Here is a 19,554-nt window from a genome sequence, read left to right on the forward strand (position 1 = left end):
TCAGGAGAGTGCTGAGGAGAGGGCAGGAGGCACCAGCTGGCCCTGTGTTTGCCTGGGGGAGGGTCAAGTAATCGGCGGAAATGCTAGAACCAAAGCTCAGTGGCACTGGGCTGAGTCCAGGCCTGAGGACGGTGTAGGGTAGCCAGCCTGCCCTTACGCCCATTCGCACGGGGCACGCCTCTGGTTCCTTGCCTGGTGACAGGGCACAGGAAGGAAGCTCAAACACCAGTGTAATTTGGAAGATTATTGATGCAAGAATTTTTGGTCTCTATGGAAACAGACAAATGCCTGAAAGAAAATCCTGACCCCAGACTGCCTTCCACTATCATTTGGCCACTTGAGTGCTACAGCAAAAAACTCTTAGCAGGATAACAGCCCTCACTGCTTCCTGCACTGTATTCTTCTTTCACTTTCTCCCTCTTCCGCAGCCCTCCTTCCTGTCTTCTTTATTCTCCTGCATCTTCAGCTCCCTTGTCCCTCTCTCCTCCTTTGTGTCAGCTACTCTTCTCTCTGCTTTGCCCTTTCCTGTGTGGGTCTTCTCCCCTGTCAGTGAGTCAGCATATCTGGGAGACCCTGGGCCCCATGCCATAAGGTGTGTGGATGAGTGGATGATTAGTTTGGGGGTTGTGTGTGGGTGTGTGTTATGAATTAGATCCCAACTTGCTGCATGTGGTCCAGTAGGTGTGAACACAGGTGGGGTGTGTCCCTTTTTAATTTGGGTAACTGTATCTGACCTACCTACAATTTCACTCACTGTTTCAATTAGCAAAATGTTCCACACTGTGGCTTGCTGATGAGAGGCTCAAAGCCTCCATCCCGAGGTAGCTGCATTTCATTCAGATAAAGGAAAGAAAATTGTTTCATAATTTGCAACAATGGAGTGCAAAATAATAGCTCAACACTTTCCTCTCATCTCTCCAACCTCACCCCTGCAGATCCTTCTCTTCCTCTCCCCTGTTGCTGAAGCCTGGGTAAACCACTGTTTTCAACCCTCCCAAGTCCAATTTTTGGATGCTGTTGAGCCATGGGGGAATTAGGGAATCATGAGTTAGAAACCCCAGATGTAAGGTCTGGTTTTGTCACTTATAAACCAAGACCTTGGGCAGGTAATTTAAGTGAGGAAAATCATACCCTGCCTGCTTCCCAGGCAAGGCGAACTGTGGGTCTATAGATGGAAGCCCTTGGTGGTGAATAACTCTATTCTTTCATTTCATGAATGTCTCTCGACTACCTACTATGTGTTGGCACTGTTCTAGGCACAGGGATCCAGTGGAGGATGGGACAAAGGATTATATGGTGTGTTACATGCTGTGGGGGGCTGGCGTGAAGAGAGGATAATTCCTGAATTACCCTGTGCTGGAGGGAGGCCTATTCTACAGGCCGTGAGCAGAAAAGCTTTTCTGAGGAGGTCACATTTGAGCTGACACCTGAAAAAACAGAAAGAGGAAAAAAAAAAGCCGGTGGAGAGCAAGCATTTCAAGTGCTAGGTTCCGCAAATGCAGAGACCTAGACAGGAGGGAGAAAGCTTTTCAGAAAGTAGGTAAATGGTATAGCTGGCGCCTGTGAGCCAGGAAGGAATGACTGCAAAGGAAGTCTGAGCTGTGTTTTTGGCTGCTTGCATTTTTATACCACTCTCTGAATTTTATTCTGTTAAAAACATTTTATTTTCATGAATAGCAGACCATTTGGCTGCTTGCATGGAGGTGGCTTTCTGGGTGTTCCAGGTTGTAGGCTGGATTTACATGGCACTGATGAGGTTAGCAACTGCACTGCTCAGCGTTAACGGTCAGCCTTTATTTATTTATTTTTTTACCTAGGACAAGTAAACTAACGTTTCACAGCATCTTAGTTAGGCAACATGCTTTTTGATACCCTATCATGTCTAGCTGTTTACGGTTATCCAGGGAAGTAGGGGGCACCAACAAAATGTTTTAAAGATGAGAAGCTCTGATAATTTTAATGAGCTGATGCACAGCCAAGCCAGCAGCCTGGCCCCGTCTTCTGAACCAATGGAAAATGACAAGAGATCGCAGAGGACAAGAATTGAAGTCTTGCACCCTGTGACCAAGATGTATCAGCTCTGTTAGGACGAGACATGCTGGTGGGTAGAACAGGAGAAATTGGGTTTTAACTGCTAGGGGAATTAGCTTAGGTTGTCTTGAAAAGTGCAACAGGATTTCACTTTAATTATTGGTCTTTAAATCCAGCCATTAATTCCCCTAACAGGGTGGGAGCTGGCTTTGTCTCCCAGCGTGTGCCAGGAAAGAGCTGTCTCCATTATGCCTCTTACTGGCACACAGAGCCTGGGAGCCTTTCACACACTGTCTTGTTTTGTGAGCGTTTGCAGTTGTAACAGAAGACAGTTCTATTTCGTATGCTGCTTTGTTTTCAAGCCATTGCCTGAGAGCTGGGCCTCTCGTTATCTTAAGAACCCAAACCAAACCCAAACAAAACACTGCTTTTGCTTATAACAGTGATACATATTCATGAAAAAAAAAATGCTTTTAACAGAATAAAATTCAAAGAGTGGTATAAAAAGGTAAATATCTATTTTCTTTCTCCCCAGCTTTTAGTCTTACTCTCTAGATATAGTTAATATTAATGGTTTCTTGTATATTCTTACAGATTTTCTATGCATATGCAAGCTTAAACACAACCACATAGACATAAGCAGAATCCTGCCTATCTCATATGCATATATACACAGCCATATATAATGTATACCTATATATCCTGGAGTTCTATACATGCTGTTATTTAACTTGGTTTTTACTTAACACTCTGTCTACGGTAACTTTCTACATTAGTACCTAAAGATGTACCTCATTTTCTCTAATGACTGCTTTGAATTCCACTGTCCCAGTTCCTTTATTGATAGGCAATAAATATCTCTGAGCATATATTTCGGTTAACTGTCTATGTGGTACACTCATTGGATAAAGTTTTAGGAGTAGAATTGCTAAGAGAGAGGGCATGTGCACCTCACATTGTGATAGATCTTGCCAGATTGCTGTCTTAGAGCCTGTACCACCTTAAGTTCCTGCAAGGAGTGTAGGAGACTACTTGCTTCTCATATCCTTGACAAAGCTGAGCATTATCCAACTTATTTTTGGCAGTATCACAAATAAGAAATAGTAATAATAGTTGATTTAAAACTGGCATTAAATGTTGATACTTCAATGACTTATTTTTATTGTTGGAAATGGGTTTTAATTATTTTTTTGTTACAGAGGTAATACATATTTAGGACAACTTTAAAAATGCAGAAACGGACAAATACTAATTGATCAACTTGTTTTTCATAAATGGCCCTTGTGAATATATTGAAATATATCCTTTTGTCTCTTATCTGTGTGTGAAGTATGAATGAAAATATTTTCCGTTACTTTCTTGGCTCTCCATTGATTGGGGTGACTGTTTTTCTTGTCGAATACTGCAGCACAGGAGGGGAGAGAGCACTGGAATTGGAGCTAGTGGTTGTTCTAGATTCGAGTTTTGATGTTACTGACCAGCTTTGTAACCTTGGAAAATCATTTTACCCCATGAACCCTTCTATAAAACAGATAATGCCTTTCTCATTATGTTGTTAGGGAAAACAAATGGGACAGGGGGTAGAAAAGTGCCCAGTGCGTTTCCTGTCCTGTAGGAGATGCTTGGTAAGAACTGGCTGTAGCAGGAGGCTGAAGCTAAGTGAGACCGTGTTGGGAATATTTTATTATCTTGTGGTTTCTTCAAGGTGGATCATTTTACTGTCTTCATTTTACGAGGGTCTGAGCATTTTGTTCATTATACTCATTCTCTAATTGTTCATAAGCTTTAAGGCAATTTGTGGTCACCATGTAGTCCTCATCACTATGTAAGATATTTATCACCAGTCAACAGGCTCCATACATTATGGGGTGCTCAGGACAGTTCAGTTTAAGGGGAGTTTTGAGGTTGCAGGATGAAACCTAAAAACTTTCCAAAGATGAAGGGAAACTAGCATTTAAGTAAGTTCTAAGCATGATTAGGCTTTGCTTGTCTTTCTCTATATTTCTCATTTTTTCCCCCAGTGTTGCTGCAAAAGCTAGTTCATATAAAGCAGTTGTTCTCAATGAGGGACTATTTTATGCCCCTCCCCAACATTTGGCAATGTCCGGAGACATATTTGGTTATCACAGTTGGTGGTGGGGGGGGGGGCTAAAACTGGCATCTAATGGATAGAGTCCAGAGTGCTGCTAAACAGCCTACAGTGCACCTGACAGCTCCACACAGTAGAGCTCCACGCAGTAGAGAATCATCTGGCTCAAAATGTCAATAGTGCGAAGGTTGGAAAATCCTGATATAAAAGGAATGAATTTATTGATTGAGAATTGAAGATAGCAGATGTGGTGTAGTGTGGGTCCCTGGCCCATCAATCTGATGGTACTGACTGGTGCTACAAATTAAACCATATCTAAGAGGAATTTCTTCTTGGTTGCAAGAAGGTCCTTTGCTTTTCAAGGAGATGGTGTGGAAAAGGACTAAGTTGTAAAGTGGTTCTATTAGGTAGAGTTATTATGTGCAGACAGCCAAAGTCCTAGAAAGTTCATGTCTCAGTTTCCATGGAATCCAAGATAGACTTTCTTTGTTCATTCAAGCATTTATTCATTCAGCAAGCACTATTAAGTGACAACCCGCCCATGTACTGCTGTGAGATAAAAAAGAAAAAGAAACTAAAACCATGGTATCCACTCTGGAGAAACTTAGAAGACAGTAGTATTGTGGTTCACGACTCAGATCTGGATCTCCTCTTCCTGGCCTCGAATCCTGCCTCTGCCACGTTCCTCATTTTAGTATAAAGTAAAGAATAGCCATCTTACACAATTGTTGTGATGATTAAAATGTTGGTGTAGAGTGTTAAGAAGAATGGCTAGCTCAACAAAATTTTAGTTGTTTTTGTTATTTTTATTTCACTATTATGACTAGAATTTTGGAGCCTTGTGAATTGATCTCATTTAGGGTTTCCAGATTTGATTAGTACTAGATCTCTTTTCTCAATAAGCCCTTACCCAGGCTGACAATATATGAAATACATGAAAACAGAACAACTCTGGTTAAAATAAGGATGGGAAGCCAGACACTTTCTTGGGACTACTCACCTCTCTACCCCCAGAAGAGGTTTCTTGGGTATAATACAGAACCTGGGGTGGTGTAGGACCCAGTTTGACATCCACCATTCATTTTAAGAGAGAGGAAGTGATTTAAAACAGGGAGCAGGCAAGTATATCAATAATTCTGATGTGCGTGTGCCAAACAGAGACATGCTCCTGCATGAGGGAGTTCAGAGAAGGCAGAGATGGGCTCTTTCTTGAGTAGGTCATATTTAGGCCTGGTCTGGAAGGATGGGTAGGATATGAGCATTTCAGATAAAGTTGGAAAGAGTATGTTCAGAGGAAGAAATAGAGTGATAAAGGAATAGAAGAAAATTTACTGGAGTCTTTACACATACATGTCTTAGTAAATTATCTTTGGTTGCAAGTAATAAAGGTCTATTACAAAACATCTTAATTAAAAACCAAAGAGAGGGCCTGACCAGGCGGTGGCACAGTGGATAGAGTGTTGACCTAGGATGCTGAGGACCCAGGTTTGAAACCCTGAGGCCAGCTTGAGGCTTGAGCGCAGGCTCAGCAGCTTGAGCATGGGCTCACAGCTTGAGCACCTGGTTGCTGGCTTGAGCTCAAGGTTGCTGGCTTGAGCAAGAGGTCATTGACTTGGCTGGACCTCTCCCCTCATCAAGGCACATATGAGAAAGCAATCAGTGAACAACTAAGGTGCTGCAATTATGATGAGTTGATACTTCTCATCTCCCTTCCTGTCTGTCCCTCCATAGCTCTCTCTCTCTCTCTCTTTTTCTCTCCCTCTCTAAAAAAAAAAGAGAGGGAGTTGTTACAAAGTCACAGGATACCTTCTGAGTCCCAGGGTCAGAATGGGGAACGTGGCCTCACTGGGGCCTGGAACTCCAGAGCCGAGAGCCTCCTGGTAGCCCCATTCTTGCTAGTGCTATTGGTTTGTGTTTTACTCTGTGCATTTGCTTTATCCTTTATTCTCTCTCTCTAAATTTCTTGTCATCTCTGTGAAGAAGGGGGTAGGAGGAACGTCCCAAACAGGAACTGACTAGGAAGCTGAAAGCACACTGAACGTTGGAGGGACAGTGAGCAGCTGAGTACCTATATGTGCCGGTTACTTCAGTCATTCATTCAGATGACAAATACCTGTACTGAGAACCAGCGAGGAGAAGGGTGTGTTTACTGATGAAGAAACAAAATAAAATAGTTCAATTACTTCCCTAATTTCATAGAGAATTAGAAATATGAACCATATCTAGAATGTTTCAGTCTTAAAACATTTTTTTTTCTCTATAGTTGCTTCATTTATGCTTTTTCTACTTGATTCTACAGGGTCAAAAATGACTTAGAGCAAGATTGGTGGCTCATGGTTTTTGTTTTTGTTTTTTAATAGCTGTTAAAATTGTGCATTGTCCTACTTCCCAAGGTGAGAACATGCACAGAGAGTTTCAATAACTATAGAATGCTATAGAATGATTTATGTGTGGGTGTGTGTTTTACGGGGATTGTTTGGTCAGATGATTCCTTTTTCTTTCTTTCTTTTTTTTTTTACAGAGATAGTCAGAGAGAGAGGGATAGACAGACAGGAACGGAGAGAGATGAGAAGCATCAATCAGTTTTTTGTTGCGACACCTTAGTTGTTCATTGATTGCTTTCTCATATGTGCCTTGACTGTGGGCCTTCAGCAGACCAAGTAACTCCTTGCTCAAGCCAGCGACCTTGAGTCTAAGCTGGTGAGCTTTGCTCAAACCAGATGAGCCCGCACTCAAGCTGGCGACCTCGGGGTCTCGAACCTGGGTCCCCCACATCCCAGTCCGATGCTCTATCCATTGCACCACCGCCTGGTCAGGCTCAGATGATTTCTAAGATTATTTTTTAACACTGACAGTTTAGTATTCAAGGGCTTGTTCTCTTTCATCTCAGTAATGCCAGCAACCAATTAGATTAAATTTATTGTAGAATTAGCTATAATAGGAAAAAATTTAAAGCTGCCTGTAATGTTCCAAAATAGGAGATGGGTAGATAATTATGATATGCCTATATATATAGTATTATTAAATAGCCATTATAAATAATTGTTTAACAGATTTTTAATATAAGATCTTTGAAATAGAAAACATTGGAATAAATAAGAAGCAAACTATATAAACACACCTATCATTATATATTCACACAGGAAAATCATTGTAGGATCTATACTTGTCTAAGAATTAGGGATCTATATCAAAATATTATAAAAGTATTTTGGGACAGTAGGGTATCAGTAAATTTAACATTTTATTTTTATGTGTTTTGATACAGTTTCAACAATAAATTTACATTCTGTAGCTACAATTTTTTTTTTTTTTTGTATTTTTCTGAAGCTGGAAACGGGGAGAGACAGTCAGACAGATTCCTGCATGCCCTGGACCGGGATCCACCCGGCACGCCCATCAGGGGCGGACGCTCTGCCCACCAGGGGGCGATGCTCTGCCCCTCCGGGGCATCGCTCTGCCACGACCAGAGCCACTCTAGCGCCTGGGGCAGAGGCCAAGGAGCCATCCCCAGCGCCCGGGCCATCTTTGCTCCAATGGAGCCTTGGCTGCGGGAGGGGAAGAGAGAGACAGAGAGGAAGAAGGGGGTGGGGGTGGAGAAGCAAATGGGCGCTTCTCCTATGTGCCCTGGCTGGAATCGAACCCGGATCCCCCGCACGCCAGGCCGACGCTCTACCGCTGAGCCAACCGGCCAGGGCCCCGTAGCTACAATTTTATATAACTGTATTCTTTTTTCTGTTGCTACTTACGTAATTGAAAAATTTTTTGAAATCATTATAGATTCTCATGCAATTGTGAGAAACAATACAGAGAGATCCTTGTAAACTTTTCTTATTTCTCCCAGTGGTTATATTTTTAAAATTCTAGTGTAATGTCACAGTCCAGATATTGCCATCATTATGTTCCACCTCATACTCCCCTGGCTTTGCTTGTTTTTGTGTGTGTATGCACGCATGCGTGAGCTCTGTACTATTTGTTACCTGTGTGGGTTAATCAGTCCACCACCAAGGTCAAGATACTGAATAGGTCCAACAGCACAAGGAGCCCTTATGTTGCCCTTTAATAACCACATCCACACCCACCTCTCTCTCTTTTTTTTTTAAAGGCGTACTGAATTCAAATGTGTAGGGCATTATAGATTTTGGTTTTTCATTCGAAGCCATAATTGTAGAATCTTAGAACTGGAAAGAATTTAGTCCTGTTGGTCACACACAAAATAAGGGAATTTCAGAAAGGAAGTGGGAGGGATTTTATGATTCTCCCCCTCCCGCGAACACAGCATCAGCTTGAGTTCTGTCCCTGTCCTTCACCCCAAGCACCTTTGCCTTAGTAAACGCTTTCTCTGGAAAACCCTGATCTGACTCTCTAAATCTGGGTCGGCTGCTACTTCCCTGATCCCTGGTTATACTCTTTGTTTTCCTCATTGTGTACTTTTTTCATTTTAGAATTACTTATAGATAATCAATACATATTGGATGGGCATATGAGCCTGGATGAGTCCTTCTTCAGTTTCTGGTGAGTTTCCAACCGCCAGCCCCTTTCTTCTCCCATCTTTGAGTAGCACTTCGCAGCATTTGTGTGACCAGCCTAGTTTATTTTAGGTACTTACTTAGTCCACAGATTTCAGCCCTCTCCCTCCTGGGCTTATACCAGGATGATTGACTCTCCTCTCCTGAGCTCTTCACATTTCTCTCTCTTTCTTCTCCATTTCTAAAGTTAATATGATGTTGATGGTGACTGCTACATGCATCTGTGCGTCTAGCACTGTGCTATGTGCCTGACATATATTATCTCTTTTAACTCCATAGTTTTCCCCAAACATAGCACTTCCTCTAGGAACTTGTCTAGCCTCTGATTGAACTCTTCCGATCAAGTAACTCTGGACTTTGGAAGGAAGCCCTTCTATTTCAGGACAAGAATCATCTCTAGGAAGTTGTTGATGCTCAGTGGAAATCTTCCCTTCACTCTCTCAATACTGTGTCTATGTGGGTTGCAGGTTCTGTCCTATGGTGCAACATAAACTCCTCTGATTCCATATCTCCCTTATGTTATAGCTAGAAGGGACTTAAATAATTTTCTGGTCTTATCTATTACAGATAAGGAAATGAGAGTGCAAAGAGAGGAGCCCTGTTCAACTTACTACCCTTGAGTTACTTGAAACCTAATCCTATTGCACTGGCTTACCTTTCTTCTTCTAGCTCATGAGATGGGTTTTTTTGACCTTGTCATTCTCCCATGGACACCCTCCAGCTGGCCACTGTCCCTATTGTTTTTGGAGCTGATCTCAATATTCCAAATTTAGGTTGATTGCCTGCAGACCTAAAGAGGATGTTTAATTCTGCAAATAATTTTAAGAATCTTTTATATACCAAGGTCCACCACATTCTACCTTCTTCCTTTCTCCACATTGTCCACAATATTTATGAGGTTATAGTTTTGGACCCATGTAACAAAGGCCAGCAAAATTATGGCTTAAACAGACAAAAGCTTATTGCTTGCTTATATAAAAAGCCTGACCTAAATGACAGCTCTAATCTATAAAATAACTAGTTCCCAGGCTCCTTCTATCTTGTTGCTTTATGCTCCTTAGGGTGTTACTTTCTTTCTCGTTATCTAAGATGACCAACCAACACATTTGTTTTCCAGCATATCTCTTCCCTCTAAGCAACACTCTTGAAATTTGTACTTTCACGTCCACTCACATCCCATTGGTCCGAACTTAATCACATGGCCACCATACTTTGTCGAAGGGAAGCCTGGGAAATGTAGTCTTTTATTCTGGGAGGCCACATGACCAGATAAAAAACAGTCCTAAGTAAGAAGAAGGGGAGAATAGATACTGGTTTGCCAAAGAGCAGTCTGTGCCGTAATCTTCCTTATATTTCAACTCTAGGTAAATAGGCCCCGATTTGGTACTCTAGGGCCACTGGTCTCGTAGGCTTATAAAGTTTCATTTCTAGGAAAGATGGCAAAACAGGACCTCTGGCTGGAGTCAAGAGAAATTCTCAGGACTTCATGAAAGACTGAAATTTAGAATCTTTGGTGAGAAGGTCAAATTGGTAAAAATAGCTGTCATTCATTTGGAACTTTTACTATTTATTTGTCGTACATGTGTTAAGTATTTAATATGTATTATCTTATTTAATTCTCAGAAGACTCCAAGGAGACAAGTACTATTATTAATCCTCAGTTTTACAGATCAAGTTTTCCAAAGAGATGAAGTAACTTTCCCAAGGTCATATAGCAAATACATGATGACACTGCCACCCACTTATCCTGGTGCCCTGGTGGCCTGAGGTCATTGCCCTCGCCACTTAGATGCCATACAAATAGGAGTTGCTCGTTAGCGCGCTTCATGAAGCCCTCTCATGTCATGTAATGATCAGATACTTTTAAATATAACCTGAGCAGGGAATGTTGTTTTTAATAGCATATTAGCCCCAAGTTGAAGAGCTGGATCTTAGATCCTGTTTGCTAAGCTTGAGCTCAGGTCAGAAAAGTATAAAGGTGACTAAACTGGCAAAGGCTCTTGTCCCTGTGCTATGTCTTTTTTTTTTTTTTTTGTATTTTTCTGAAGCTGGAAACGGGGAGAGACAGTCAGACAGACTCCTGCATGCGCCCGACCGGGATCCACCCGGCACACCCACCAGGGGCGAAGCTCTGCCCACCAGGGGGTGATGCTCTGCCCCTCCGGGGCGTCGCTCTGCTGCGACCAGAGCTACTCTAGCGCCTGGGGCAGAGGCCAAGGAGCCATCCCCAGCGCCCAGGCCATCTTTGCTCCAATGGAGCCTTGGCTGCGGGAGGGGAAGAGAGAGACAAAGAGGAAGGAGGAGGGGGGGGTGGAGAAGCAAATGGGCGCTTCTCCTATGTGCCCTGGCCGGGAATCGAACCCGGGTCCCCTGCACTATAGGCCGACGCTCTACCACTGAGCCAACCGGCCAGGGCCCCTGTGCTATGTCTTTATGTTAGTGATGCTCCTTGGGATATCTTCTTTTGCATGGAAAACTGGGGCACAGAGATACCAACGGACTTTTTACAGGTAGCGGATTTGGGATTTGACGCCACGTCGGTTGGATGCTAAACTGGAAATCTTACTTTGCCCACTGCTGCACGTTCATTATTTTCCTGGGCCTGACCTCTGTTTCTTCCTGTTCTGGGGTCTTGCAGGATATCTTGAGACCTGGTACCAGGCCTATGTTTGCTGGCCTTTCTGTGCCTGGTTAGAGATCATAGGCTCTGATTGACCACAGACCTTTCTAGGCCCTGATGTAATGATAGCTTTGTTTTTTAAGAGTTGTTTTGTTTTGTTTTCTTCTTATAAGTATGGTGAATGGTTTATGTATACAAATATTAACTGTGAGGCATTCTATAAGCAATCCCTGTCTCCATGGTCAAGTCCCTTTTCCAACCCCACATCAGAATATGTATGTAGACCACAGGAGGGGCACTGGAAACGTGGATAGTTCAGAATAACAAATATTTGGCAAATTGTGGGGTGGTGATAAGGCCGCGTTAAAGCTGGTAGGAGCAGGCAACCTTTCTGAATGGCTAGCATTTACATTAGGATATTCTGGAGAATGAGGAGTAATCAGTTGTCTAAAGAACCAGGAAGAAGTTACTAATAGAAGGAATAACAAAAGCACGGGGAAAATGGAAAACAGACAAGAAATAAAAGTAATATCACGTACGAGCCTTATATATCAAGAGTTTGTTTTTTACAGAAGGGGAGACAGAGCTCATTGTGAGTTGTGCCCCACCTTCCAGGCCCAGTGGAGAATTAGTGGCTGTTTTTGGATGAGCTTCAGTGATGCTAGGGTAATGCCTTCCTGCTTGTCAAACTCTTCCTTCCTGAGGTACATTTGGAAGAATGAGCAAGTCTCTTTGATGAATCACTTGCTTCACTCAACTCACCTTTGGAAGTGATCACATTGACAGTGTTTCTTTCAGAATTCTTTTGAGATCTCACAGGGGCTTTGAAGCTAAGAAAAGAGCAATGTTTTTGATATTAGCAGTACTGTGTAAAAATATTTAGCTTCCCCTTTCCTCTTTTAAAATTCATTCAAGCCCTGAAAGAGTTGGAAATCAGATGGTTATATCAGTCTCAAACCTGGAATTGATAGAAAATTGGAGGATACTCAAAGGCTGTTCTGTTGGCAGAGAGGCTGAGCTGCTCTAAAAACAATGGCAGATTCTTTTATTTATGGTGACTAGAGCCTCACAGATGTGTATCAACTGATGGCAGTCCATCAATCACTGGTAGATTTGCATATGGTTTCAGTTTGGGCAGTTGGGCTCTTAATCTGATTTTAATTCAGCTATTCATTTTAAGGTTTGTAACATGTACCAGCCTGACCAGGTGGTGGCACAGTAGATAGAGCGTTAGTCTGGGATGCAGAAGACCCAGATTCGAAACCCTGAGGTCGCTGGCTTGAGTGTAGGCTCATCCAGCTTGAACGCGGGCTCACCAGCTTGAGCATGGGGTTGATGACTTGAGTGTGGGATTGTAGACATGACCCCATGGTCGCTGGCTTGAGTCCAAGGTCTCTGGCTTGAACAAGGGGTCACTTGCTCTGTAGTAGCCCCCCCCCCCCGTCAAGGCACATATGAGAAAGCAATCAATGAACAACTAAGGTGCCACAACAAAGAGTTAATGCTTCACATTTCTCTCTCTTCTTGTCTGTCTATCCCTATCTGTTTTTATGTCACTTTTGTCTCTGTCTCTCTTCCAAAAAAAAAAAAAAAAAAAGTAAAAGCAAGCAAAAAGAAGTCAAGTTCAGTAATTAATTGTGGAAATTTAATAGTATATTCTGAGCTGATTTGTTATTTGCCCAGGCTCAGCAGAGATCCTTTCGATATTCTTACAATAATAATAGAGACAATAGCTTGGAGAAATAAATGGGCTCTGAGGTGGAGATCTGATGTTCTAGGAAGAGCTTTATCTCCTAATTGCATTGCTCTTTGGCATTGGCTGTGAGCATAAACCATCAATGCCTTGTTTGTAGTTTATAGAGCACTTCCACAAACATTATTTTACTTCACTTTTCAACTGCGTTATGAGCTGAGTTTAATTATCTTCATTTTATGGCTGAGGAGACTTAGGCTCAGGAGGGGTAAGTGACTTACCCAAGGTCACACAAAGCCAGCAGGTGGCAGAATAAGGACTTCAACCCAGACCTTGTTGTACTTAGAGTCATAAGTCCTAAAAAAAAAATAGTAGCTTTAAATTCTTAAAAAGTCATCAGTGCTATCTTTAGGACAATGTCTCAGGGATTCTTCTTCCATGAATATTGTTTTAAACATTTTAAGGAAATAACTGCAAATTCTGTTTTATACTAACCCTAATTATGCTTTGTGTACTGTCCCTCTAGAATGTCTTAAGACTACTTGACTTTCCCTCCAGCTTTACTCTTTAATATTACCTTGTGTTTGGTTATATCATTCTGAATGCAGAGCCAGGAGAATCACTAATAAGGATTTGTAGGCTGTTTGCATGACCTTTTAAAGAAGAAGCATAGATGGTGCAGCCACTATGGAAAACAGTGTGGAGGTTCCTGAAAAAATTAAAAATAAAGTTACCATATGACCCAGCAGTTTCACTTCAGTATTTCTCTGTAGAAATCCAAAATGCTAGTTTGAAAAGATACGCGCACCCCTATGTTCACTGCAGCAGTACTTCCACATCCAAGATATGGAAGCAACCCAAGTGTCTATCAATAGAGGATTGGTTAAAGAAGATGTGGTGCATATATACACAATGGAACATTACTCAGCCATAAAAGAGAATGAAATCTTACGATTTGCAACAACGAGATGGGCCTAGAGCAGGGGTAGTCAACCTTTTTATACCTACCGCCCACTTTTGTATCTCTGTTAGTAGTAAAATTTTCTAACCGCCCACCGGTTCCACAGTAATGGTGATTTATAAAGTAGGGAAGTAACTTTACTTTATAAAATTTATAAAGCAGAGTTACAGCAAGTTAAAGCATATAATAATAATTACTTACCAAGTACTTTATGTCGGATTTTTGCTAATTTTGGCAGAATAAATCTTTATAAAACAACTTACTGTAGTTATATCTACCTTTTTATTTATACTTTGGTTGTTCTGCTACTGCCCACCATGAAAGCTGGAATGCCCACTAGTGGGCGGTAGGGACCATGTTGACTACCATTGAGCTAGATCAGGGGTTGGGAACCTATGGCTTGCGAGCCAGATGTGGCTCTTTTGATGGCTGCATCTGGGTCGCAGACAAATCTTTAATAAAAAAATAATAACGTTAAAAATATAATACATTCTCATGTATTACAATCCATTCATTTCCTACTGCTCATGTTCATGGTTGCGGGTGGCTGGAGCCAATCACAGCTGTCCTCCGGGACAACATCAAATTTTTATTGGATAATACGTAATGTACACGGGTCGTTGTATGGCTCTCATGGAATTATGATACATTTAAAAATATGTGGCGTTCATGGCTCTTTCAGCCATAAAGGTTGCCAACCCCTGAGCTAGAGGATGGGGAGGCACACAGCAGGTGAGGCTGTCTCTACAGCCTCTTAGGTAAGCAGTTCCTAGGTATTTCAAGGCTTTTCAAACCCAGTGACCTGGAGTCCCTGAAAGTTTCTGAGAAGGGGGTGATCAGATTAAGTTTGCGCTTTCACAGCGTCCCTTTGGAGAGGACTAGAAGGGTTCTAGGCTGGCAGAGAGGACATCTGTCTGTAGGACAGTTAGGAGGCTGGAGATGCATGTGGCCTGAAATAAGGTAGTAGGTAGCAGTGGGTGTGTACAAATGTGGGATGAATTTGGTGTTTGCCTGTAGGGACAGCAGGAGGAGACAAGGTGATGCTCAGATTGCTTTGTATCAGCCATTCTTGCCCCATAACCTCCTATGGTATAAAACCTTTTGTTTTTATGGCATAGGAGGTCATTAGGGCAACAGATTCTTTCCTAATAACCACTTTCACTCCAAGTTGCTAATGCCCTTGGGCATTTTTATTCGAAGAAACTTGTCATCAAATTATTGCTTTTTTAGTGTATGTTTATATCTTTTTGTGCAGGGATAGTTTATTTGAATCCAGAAGGGAACAGCTGTCTAAAGTGGCTAGCCAGAAGTATAGTGATTCAGCTTCCTTAATTAGAAGCTGATAGGTCTTTTAATGTATATTCCATATAAACACCAAAAACATGTGTTTTTAAAAAAATTTGATGGAGAAAGTGGTAGGAATGACTATAACTAGGTTTGAAGGCCTGTTCTATATAGCTTGGGGCTCCTATCACTTACAAGGTAAAACGTGAATGTCTTAAAGGGGCATACTGCATTCCATAATGTGGTTCCTACCACCCTTTGTTCAACACTCTCTGTGAATTATTGCTGACGAGTTTATATGTAGTCTAGAGTTTAAGGTAAAAATCAACACTATTTATTTATGACAAAGACAGAGAGAGAGAGAGACAGATATGGACAGACAGACAGGAAGGGAGAGAAATGAGAAGCATAAATTCTGTGTTGTGGCTCCTTAGTCTCCTTAATTGTTCACTGATTACATTCTCATATGTGCCTTTACCAGCAGAGATTGGGGGTGGGGTAGGGGAGGGCTACAGCAGAGCGAGTGAGCCCTTGCTCAAGCCAGCAACCTTGGACTCAAGCCAGCAACCTTGGACTTCAAGCCAGTGACCCTTGGGCTCAAGCCAGCAACCATGGGGTCATGTCTGTGATCCCACACTCAAGCCAGCGACTCCGTGCTCAAGCTGGTGAGCCTGCGTGCAATCTGGATGAGCCCACGCTCAAGCCAGTGACCTCAAGGTTTCGAACCTGGGTCCTCTGCATCCCAGTCCAATGCTTTATCCACTGTGCCACTGCCTGGTCAGGCAACACTATATATTGAATCAAACACTTTGAAAAGAACAGTGCCCAAACCAAATCTTATCTCTCCTTTCACCAAGATCCTTTTCTAGTTGGTGGAGACAGAGGAAAAATCAATTTTAAAATATACCATGAAAAGAAACTAGAATAAGGAGATTGGGGTGGGGGGCTACTTTATATAGGGTGATCTGGAAAGCCTCTCTGTAAAAGAAACATTTAAGCAGAAAATCTGAAAAAAGATAGCAAGCCATGTGGACATCTGGCGGAAGCGTGGCCCAAGTGCCCTGGGCCAGATATTCATTGACAGGAGCAGTGACGTGCAGCTGCTGTGAAGAGACAGGGAAGGAGAGGTAGGAGATACGGCCACAGAGCTATGCTGAGCTCAGCTCTTACGGACGCTTGTGGGTCATAATCAGAACTTTGAGTTTTACTCTAAGTGAGATGGGAAACCATTGGAAAATTTTAAGCAGAAGAGTATCACGATTGCCTTATTTCTTAAAGAATACTTTTGTTGCTCTCTGTCTGACAGACTGCAGGGAGGCAAGGATGGAGGCAAAGACACCGGTTAAGAGGCTACTGTAATAATTTAGGTGAGAAGTGATGGTGACTTAGACCTATGATTAGAGGCACATAGGGAGTGAGAAAAGGTGGATTTTATCTAGTATATGTAGGTGTGTATATATAAAATAGATATAGGTGTTATATATTATGGTATATAATATATAATGTGTAAGTATTTATATATATAGCTCCTTAATTTCAAACATATGTGTGTGTATGTGTGTGTGTGTGTTTGTATGTAGAGGAAGGGAGACAGCACCAGTAGAAAGCAGAAACCTGTGTCCCTATGACATAGCTTCAACAGTTATCTACTCATGACCAACCACATTCATCTGTGTCTGTACCTGCCCCTCTGGATTATTGTGAAGTAAATCCCAGCCATAGTATCACTTCATTCTTAAATACTTCAGTGTTTCTCTAAAATATAAGGGCTTCTTTGTAAAACATTGTTACAATATCTTTATCATAACTAGAATATTAATACTAGTTTCTTTTTTTCTTCTTTTTTTTTGTGACAGAGACAGAGAGAGGGACAGACAGGGACAGACAGGAAAAGAGAGAGATGAGAAGCATCAATTCTTCGTTGCGGCTCTTTTGTCTCCTTAGTTGTTCATTGATTGCTTTCTCATATGTGTCTTGACTGGGGGGTTACAGCAGAGCTAGTGACCTCTTGCTCAAGCCAGCAACTTTGGGCTTCAAGCTATCAACCTTTTGGCTCAAGCCAGTGACTAGGGGGTCATATCTACTATGATCCCACGCTCAAGCCAGCAACCCTGCGCTCAAGCTGGTGAGCCTGGGCTCAAGCCCGATGAGCCCGTGCTCAAGCCAGCGACCCCAGAGTTTCAAACCTGGGTCCTCTGCATCTCAGTCTGGTGCTCTATCCACTGCGCACTGCCTGGCCAGGCAGTAGTAGTTTCTTAATACCATTAAATATCTACTCTGTTCATATTTTCCCAATTCTCTTAAGTGCTTTTCTTATTACAGTTTGTTTGAACAAGGATCCAAATAATGTTCATGCACTGAGATTGGTTGCCATCTCTTAATTCATTTATCTTCCAAAGTTTCTTATTATTATATACTTTTTTTTGTCCCCTTGCAATATCTTTGTTAAAAATCAGGTTATTTGCACTGTAAATTTTCCCCATATCTGGATTTTGCTGACTGCATCCGTGTGGTGGCACTTAACCTATTTCTCTATTCCTGGTGTTGCCTGGTAGTTAGATCTAGAAGTTTGATAAATTTAGATTCATATTAGATTTTTGCATGACTGTCTCACAGATTATGTTTTTGTTTTGTTTTGTTTTAGAGAAAGAGAGGCAGACCGACAGGAAGGGAGAGAGAGATGAGAAACATCAATTCTTCATTGCAGCTCCTTAGTTGTTCATTGATTGCTTTCTCATATGTGCCTTGACCAGAGGGCTCCAGTCAACTCAGTGACCCCGTGCTCAAGCCAGCGACCTTTGAGCTCAAGCCAGCCACCATGCAGTCATGTCTATGATCCCCATACTCAGGCTGGGAACCCTGTGCTCAAGCTGGTGAGCTCACGCTCAAGTCGGTGACCTTGGGGTTCTCAACCTGGGTCCTCAGTATCTCAGGCTGATGCTCTATCCAGTGTGCCACCACCTGGTCAGGCTCATAGATTATGTTTTGTATTTCCATCAGGGGTACATAAATGCATGGTTTTGCTGTTGTGATCACTAATTTCAGTATTGTTTGGGAGTTGCAAAGGCAGAAAAGACTCATAGAGAACAAAGTGACAGCTGTCAGAGGGTAAGGGGCTTGTGGGGCTGGGTTTAAAAGGTGAAGGGATTAAGCAGAAAACAACAATAACAATAAAACTCCTAGACACAGACAACAATTTTCAAAAATAAAAACCTATTTCCCTAGTGTTCTCTAAGGTGGCTAATAAAGTTTTTCTCTGTTTTCCTGGGTTTTTTTTTGTTTTTTATTGTTGTATTTTTCTGAAGTGAGAAGTGGGGAGGCAGAGAGACAGACTCCCTCATGTGCCCTACTGGGATCCACCTGGCATGCCTACTAGGGGGCGACACTCTGCCTACTGGGGTGTTGCTCAGTTGCAACCAGAGCCATTCTAGTGCCTGAGGCAGAGGCCGTAGAGCCATCCTCAGCGCCTGGGCCAACTTTGCTCCAATGGAGCCTTGGCTGCGGGAGGGGAAGAGAGAGACAGAGAGAAGGAGAGGGGGAGGGGTGGAGAAGCAGATGGGCGCTTCTCCTGTGTGCCCTGGCCAAGAATCGAATCTGGGACATCCACACACTGGGCCAATGCTCTACTACTGAGCCAACCGGTGAGGGCCTCTGTTTTTCCTCTTTATCTTATTATTATGAATGCATGTTTGTAAACATGTATTTATGTTTCAACATTATAGTGTCTGAATCCTTCCTGCACACTGCAGTAGTCATTGACTCTTGCTTTGCTTTCTGGTGTCACAAACCAGGCTCATCTTTTACATTTTGTACCCTAGTACTGTATTCGAATCAGCCATTTTTCAAAGGGCTCTAGTTCTGTTTAGAAAGCAGTGTTTCAAGACCACACTCTTGGTGTGACAGGTGCTCACTGCTATTGGTTTGGTCTTTGTTTCTACCTCTTTTCAGTGGATAGAGTTAGAAGCAAATATTTTTCAAAAGATAAAAATATATTATGGATTTGTAATGATACTTCCAACTCATTTTCAGGAACTTTTTTTTTTTAACTTAATTTCATCAGTCTTTTACATCGGTATCTCTTCCATCTATAGCTCCTTTCTCCCATGCCAAGAATCCTGGGTCTTGAGTACACCGGTATGACTGGTTTGCTTTATGCCATAATACATAGTCACAGACTCACAATACCAACACTACCACCAAAACAGTTTCAGGCTGTAAAGATGTTTTTTTAAATTGTTGTTTTTGTTGTTTGGTCTGGATCATTTCTCTTTAAGACAATTAGTTTGCATCTTAAAGTCACTTGGGGTAGTTTCTCTGTGTGGCTGTATCATCATCAATTTGATACTT

General features: G+C 42.1%; 1 protein-coding gene and 1 non-coding gene across 3 annotated transcripts in view; one reads left to right on the forward strand and one right to left on the reverse strand.

The window, feature by feature from the left end:
* DNAJC6 (DnaJ heat shock protein family (Hsp40) member C6) overlaps window positions 1-19,554 on the forward strand; it is a 180,854-nt gene that overhangs the window by 71,785 nt on the left and 89,515 nt on the right. The gene's annotated exons all lie outside the window — the stretch shown is intronic.
* On the reverse strand, window positions 10,990-11,065 carry TRNAY-AUA (transfer RNA tyrosine (anticodon AUA)). The gene has a single exon. It is a non-coding gene; the product is annotated as a tRNA-Tyr (tRNA).

This window comes from Saccopteryx leptura, chromosome 3, assembly GCF_036850995.1.
Source record: "Saccopteryx leptura isolate mSacLep1 chromosome 3, mSacLep1_pri_phased_curated, whole genome shotgun sequence".
In the NCBI taxonomy this organism is placed as follows: Eukaryota; Metazoa; Chordata; class Mammalia; order Chiroptera; family Emballonuridae; genus Saccopteryx; species Saccopteryx leptura.